The 7503-nt window shown below is 29.8% G+C and overlaps 1 protein-coding gene across 11 annotated transcripts in view; it reads left to right on the top strand.

Annotated features, from left to right (window-relative positions):
• LOC145941974 (prolactin-releasing peptide receptor) overlaps positions 1-7503 on the top strand; it is a 58968-nt gene that overhangs the window by 7289 nt on the left and 44176 nt on the right. Inside the window, exon 3 of one of the 11 annotated variants that reach the window (XM_083048416.1) lies at positions 6587-6679. The exons of the other annotated variants lie outside the window; for them this stretch is intronic. The gene's annotated coding sequence lies outside the window, so the exon portion shown is untranslated. Of the gene's footprint in view, positions 1-6586; positions 6680-7503 lie in introns of those variants that run through there. 11 annotated transcript variants of the gene reach the window in all.

The following is a 7503-nucleotide window of genomic DNA, read 5'->3' as shown; positions in this document are numbered from 1 at the left end:
AACCTCCTCCGGGATGTCTCGTAATAAAAATTCGATTTTCCTCTATCTATCTGCGAGGCACTTTGATTCCGCAGCACATATTGATGCGACAGCTCTATGGAATTCTGTGGGCGCGTCGACCGACTGACATCATAATGCACCTACGTATATTCAGCATAATAAAAGAAGGAATCCCGCGCTTTGCAAGAAAACTGCTCGAACGAGCGTTCGATTTCCATCTTCGACGGCCGGAAAAGCAAAGCCGGAAGCGCGGAGAAAGATTCGGAATGCCAGACTCGTGCTTTTTCGTAACGGGAGAAATTTTCACGCGACAACGCAATTGCTGAGAATCCCGTCAACCATCGCGACGCATTGCTCGTTTTTTTGCCCACTTTTCGCTGATGTGACGGAAAAGCATGCTTTCCCTCTTACGGATAGATCGATTTACGTAACGACCGAGATGCAAAGAGTCATGCTCGTACGTGCCGCAAAGCATCTTTAAATGAAACTGCAGATGCACTGAGAAAGAAAACTGCTATAGATATTTTCATGCGTTTAACCGAATATGCGGTTTATAGCTGGGTGAAGCACTTTTACTAGAACAAGAGTGATCGATATCTTTGTGAATAAATATACATATATGACTTGGATTACTTGGGCGTAATGTTCATTGAGTTAGAAATTGTAAACAATAATTTTTTTGCAATATATGTTAAGGAAGAATACGCGAACAAATATAAAAAGATTTAGACGAGATAAAAATATAAGAATCATTCGACGATTTTTTAAAATTAAAATAAAATTGCGTTTCGACAACTGTAGTCATTTTAATTATATATGAATCGAGTTAAAATAATTTTTTAAATACATACATACATAATATGAGGTACATTTTTGAATAAAAAAATATAATTTGATTTCACATGTTTTGACTAATTTTCTTTAAAACATTCTTTAAATAATTTTTATTTTTAATCCGTCCAAATGTACATTTCTTTCTAAAATAAAATTTTGAAAGGATTGTTAAAGGTCAAGAAACCTAAATAAATTTTGAATCATTAAATTGAATTTAATTATTAATTACCCGCATATTGAAAGTTTGTTATACATATACGAGCATAGTTAATAAAATAAATTAATCTTTACATTATTTAACGACGTAAAAACAATGTATTTTCTCTTTATTTTTCCAAATAAAGTAAATAATATTTATTATACGCAAAAAATAATATTTTTATTACATGTATGTTTTTCTAACGAGATATCTAAAAAAGTAGCCTGTTTGCTATTTTTAGCAATCATGGTCTCTGTGTTATATCAACTATTCGATTTTACTGTACATACAAACATTCTTACACGTATCTCTTCGCCAATCGCCTTTGCCTGCCACTAGAAAAATACAACGCGTAGATAGAAGAGAATAAAAAGTTTTTCTGAGTGTTTCGCGACGCGAGGCATTTTAGCATCGACAATATGCTCCACGATCTGAATGGGCGCAGTTCTCTGATCGTAAAACAGAGGAGAACAGCGGGAAGAAGTTCGCTAACTCCAACGCGAACGGCCTTCGCGAAGCCGGAAATGACGCGCCGAAAGTTTCGCGAGAGCAAAGATGCATGGGATTAGTTCCACTTTCTCGAAGGAGACGTTCATATATTAAATCTCGAAGCATTCCCTCACCCCGGTTCGGGTCGTTGTTATTTAAAAGCCGAGTGCAAGTTAAACTTCGAGTGCGAATGAAGTTTCGAACTGTAATATTGAATAGCGAAATTGCTTATGCAATATTCCATCGTATAATGTCACGTCCCGTCCGATGGTTTGTTCTATGGGTATATTGAACCATGTCCGTTTTCGATTGCGTCATAAATCGATGGAGTAGAAAATACACGCGAGATAACATGAGAATTGACGTTTGATAGGAGAGAAGAAAGAAATCTAAATCGTGTTCAAGTAGGAAACGAGCTAATAAGAGCCAAGCGTTAAAATCTGTTTTCTACTTGAATTTATATTTATATATCAAAGCCAAAAAACGTGATTTTTTGTTTTGAAATTTATGCAATTTAACAAATTTTACTGTATGATTATTCATTACTTTAAACGCTAATTAATTTATAAATATATAATTAAAAGAATTTGACCACAAATTATTATTTTTATATATTCTCTAAATATTTTTAATCTCGTAATAGGAGTAATTAGATGTGAAAATAAAGAATTAGTAATAAATCTCTTTGTTTCTTCTTGTTACTAGGAAATTGGTAATCCGTTGCAGCAATTACTGTAAATTCATCCATATATGTATTAGCGTTGAAACAGAATCAAATAATAAAATTGCGATAAACACAATTTGATGATTTATAGAAATAATAGCGCAACATATTTAATTTTTATTTAGAGATGCGATAAAAGTTAAATTTGTGATGTAATACGTTCACTTTATATCTGCAATAGAATAATAATCATATTAGCCAGACATGAATATTGTAAGACTAGAGGGATAATGTCAATTGGAATACAAAATCGCTGATTATCCCTTTGAATATTAAACAGATCGATCGATGCTTATACATTCGATGTATCTCAGCGATCACATAGTTGATCAAAATTGATTAAATCCAAAATGGTTACGCAGTAAGTTCTGTTATAAGATTGCATCGGCTGTGAAAAATGCTATTACGCTCTAAAAATTCTCTGCTTTATATTATATATGATGCTATTGTATATGAATAAGTTTAATCTCTGAATCGTACGTAATTGCGATTCGCATACAAATATTTTATTCAAATATATAAAAGAAAAGTATGCCAGTAACGATTGATAATTCAATCGCAAGAATGTTTTGCTATATATACAATATATATGTTTTTTATTTTTATTATATCACTAGTACATTAATCAACAGGGTAGCCAATAAATTTGTCTAAGTTATGGCTTTATCGACCATATGGTTGTGGTCCTTTTAAAGTATAACTTAAAATATTAATTAAACATTTTTCTTAAGCGAGAAAAATATTGATCCGAAAGTCGCTGAATCGGGAATCCAATATTTTTCTCGCTTAAGAAAAATGTTTAATTAATATTTTAAGTTATACTTTAAAAGGACCACAACCATATGGTCGATAAAGTCGTAACTTAGACAAATTTATTGGCTAGTTTTGGTCGATTAATTTAACTACCCTGTTGATATATACAATATATTATCTATTTATCTATTGTGCGAGCAATCCTGAGTGCCATCGATCTATATTTATAAGAGACTATCTTTTCTTTCTTACTAATTTTTGTTAGCCTTTTACATCATCTTGTCAATTATAGACTTTAAAGTAAAAAGTTCAAGAAATATTTCATATATTAAGCTTCCTCCTATAGATAGAAACGTAAAAGCCGATATGTTGTGTAAGAACAAATAAAAAGAACAAATAAAATTGTCACGTCGGACTGTGACAATCGATTATCGTTGAACTAGATGCTTCTTCATATGCCAAACATATGAAGAATGTAGGTTTCATAGGACATGCCATTTTCCTGTCGATTCTCGCTGCAGTTCGATCCATCCCAACAAACTCCCATTATCGAAGAGAAGGGCAAAACCAAGGGGAGAGATGCAGAAACTTCTTAATGAAGCCTGTCACAGTATTATCAAAGTTTTTGCGAAAGGGGACTCGCAGATGTCTCTCGAATACAAAGCGATTACCGAAGAATAGAAACTTCTTTTATTAGAAGAATTGCATTAAACAATAAGTATCTCATAAAAGTGTCATTTTATATCATAATACGCGAATAATGAGATTGGCAAGAAACATCTGCGAAGCGATCTTCATTTATACTAAATTCGACAGATTTGCGAAATGTTTTGTGTAATGAGCTTATATAAGTATTTCCCTCATTGAAATCAAATTGTCTTTAAGAAATAAGTGATTTTGAAGTTTTATCTTTCGACAGAAGCTCGTAATTAATTCCCGATTGTTGCAATAAGAACTGCAAACATTGTTTTATTCTTTTAATTATTGAAAATTCTTTAAAGTATCGATTTTTTTATATCTTTTTAAAGAAAAAGATTGAAATTTAATACCTCGGTCTTAAAAATTTATTTATGTATAATAACATTTCTATACGTGATTCTGTACTGCAAATTTTATTACAAATGCTGCGCGAATATCATCCTGCAAATCAGCCGATGAAAATTACATCATTGCATTAACGAATCAACGAATCTGCTCCTAAAAGCTTTATCTCCGCGTAATTATGGCGGTGGATTTCATTACCAGCGAAAAAAAAGTCTTAATAACGCCAAATTCGCCAAAATTCAGTTTTGCTCTTTTGACAAGAAGAGCCGATAACGAAACCAATTTCCTGAGGCGTATTGAAATGATCACACTATTGGGCGGTCGATCGGCTTTTGCATTAAAATTCCCTCGTTCGAACTGTCAACGTCGATCAATTGCCAAATCAAGGTAATAACAAATGTTGCATCGCGCGGTTTCGTCCGCGATGAAAATCATCGTAATCTCGCTAATTAGAACACGTTTGACCAAAATTGCTGGTTACGTGGCGACGTATATACGTGCTACTCGCGGTTTACATCATTATAGCGAAGAAAATCAATGCGCTCTTATTTGGGATCTATGTATATCCTCGATAGGGAGGCACAGAGAGGCATCTTTATTGGAAGCGCAGTAATAACAGAGAATTGCAATAATTAAATTGCTAGGAATTATAAATATTACAAGAATAAAAATATGATTAATTAAATCAAAATTGCAAACAGATGGGTCGACATCAATAAAAAAAAAAAAAAAAAAAAAATCTATTGCAATGTGTATATAAAACTTAAAGAGAGTTTTCTCTTCTAATTTTTGTATGCATACACATAAATAATTCAAAGTGTGATGATATAAGATAATATAAAATAAATAATTGATGAGTTTAAAAAATTATTAAGAATGAGTAAAAGAGAGATATAATTTATCTATATATGTATATTCAAAAAAGTTAAAAGAGCTGGACGTTTATTCTGAATCATTTTTTGATACTTTGTTATATAAATATTTTCAAAAAAGAACTTTGAAATTTACTTCTAAATTTACTATTCATTAAATCAATTTACAATACCGTGGATTAAATTGTATTAGTGATTGGCGTTTGATTTATCAGTGAAAATTATTTCAGTTTAACAATGATCTCACTTGTTAGCCGATTAAATTCTTATTATACTACATATTATTACGCAAACGCAAATCGATGATATTATGCACGATAATGATTCTGCATTATTCATTTCTGTAGCATTATAATATCCTATATCAATTGAATTAAAATCGAAATTTTATTGTATTTTCGAAAAGGGTAGAGCATCCATTCTCATCCGTTTATTCGTTTAATTTTTATCCCGCACACACATTGATGAGATGAATCGAATGATGTTCGCGACCAATAAATCGAACAAAATAATGCAACATGAATAGTAATTGACATTAATACGTATAAACATTTCATTTATAACATTTATATTGCGTTTTACAGTACTTGTAAGCATTTTGTATTTTGCCCACAAACAGTAATTATTTTAAGTTGAATTCAAAACATAATAAAATATATATGATTTGTGCATATATAGGTACATAATTATAAAATAACTAATTTCTAAAATAACTAATTAATGTAAATGTAATTAATAATTTCATATTTGTCGCATAAATAGTATTCAAGTAAATGTCACATAATATATACAGTACAAATTTTAATTGTTTGAGTGTAATTCTAAAAATGTAAATCTAAATCTTGTATATAAAGTTTTGTAAATATTAATAATAATTTAATTTAATATACTGTCTTAGAATTAAAAATGTTAGAGGGATACGAAATTTTTTATTACTATTGTATTTTTTAGAATTAAACAATCTATAAGTACTTTTCCAACTTAATTTTGCTATGTTCTCAATTTTATTTCGTAAAAAACAACAAATTGAAAGATAATTCAATAGTCGATTTTTGTTAATAAAATTCAGAAGTAATTGATTGACTATTGCTTTTTAAAAGTGTGTTTTGCTCAAATTTTTATTTTATCTAGTGATCAATTTTAAAGGGTTCTATCTCTTGTAATAAGGTCTTTCAGGATCTATTCATATAATCTTTTTTATTATTCTGCTGCGTAGAATTCATTCACTTTGTGCAGATCTTTCAATTATATCTTGTATATATCTCTTTAAGATTCTATAAATGATAAATAATCAAATTTTTTGTTTTTATTCATTGAAATGCTGTTCAATGATATTTTAAAAATGCCTGCTCTTTTGAAAATGATATAACTTTTAGTATCTGTGAAGTTGTAGCCGATAGATAAATAAATTACGCGTATGGGTATAATGTAACGCGTCGTGCTTACGCAAATCACTTTATATAGTTATACACTCTATTATACACATATAATTCGCGCGCGCGCGCTAAATAGAAAGAGAAAATAACGATGTATAGAGTTTTCCTCGTTAATTTATTCTTATTATTCGAACATATTTCATTCAACAGAAATGTAAAAGCTTTTCCAACAAACAGGCAAATGGTTTATTTTACTTCTCGTTGTTTTCCTAACTTTTTATTCTTTCTATTACAGATACATCCATTTCCGTTGTTTCATCAATGACTACTTCGTATTGTCACGGAATAATTTTTTTTATGTGCTAGTCTTTTTTTATGATCTCTCACAATAAAACATATATAGGTACATATATATACATATATGTATAAATTAGGAAATTGCTCCCCAATCAATTATGACAATAAACAACGGTTAGAAGTTAATTTGAAATCTGTTTAGTTCTAATTTATTTGTTCATTTTAAATGGTGCAAAGATTTTGTTTTTATTGCGTATATTATTTTTCATTAAAATAAGAAGATTTATAAAGATCTATATATGCTGATGGATACAATTAATTGCATGTTTTAAAAGTCCCCCAAAATTGTTTAATCAATAATATGATAAAAAATAGAAATCGGAGAAATTTAAACAAAATGTCTAAAAAGCTGTTAAAGTCTCAGATCACAAACACAAAGATACATGCATAATGTATTTCTAAGATAAAAAATACGCATCTAATAAATAATTTTTTGAAGTTTTCGAAATATTCAATCTATGTAAATTTCATGAGTTTTAATATTATTATAATTAATTACATTTCCAAATAATATTGATTTAAAAATTATTAAGAATATATTTTTCTTATTTTATTTGTTATAACTGAAGCATTGCGTATATTGTGACATTTCATAAGTGTTTTCCGCCCTATTTATGTATCAATAATAAGATGCATATAATATTATATACGTTTTTATATATGCAAGGGCAATGCAATTTCCTTGCAATCCAATTTATGCGCTTATTCGTTCGTTCCATCTCGGTTATCTTGAGTATATGTTTTTTAAACTCACGCTTGAAATCTTATTTAGTCTGAAAACCGGTGGACAAAAACTCACGTCACGGTGGATGAAACTCACGAAACAACGTCATTACACTGAGTATAATTTCACTT

The sequence above is a fragment of the Prenolepis imparis genome, unplaced genomic scaffold (assembly GCF_030444845.1).
Source record: "Prenolepis imparis isolate NDT839.2.m4 unplaced genomic scaffold, iyPreImpa1.0 SCAF_10, whole genome shotgun sequence".
Taxonomy (NCBI): Eukaryota; Metazoa; Arthropoda; class Insecta; order Hymenoptera; family Formicidae; genus Prenolepis; species Prenolepis imparis.
Note: the sequence above shows the minus strand (reverse complement) of the source record. Positions and strands in the feature narration are given on the sequence as shown.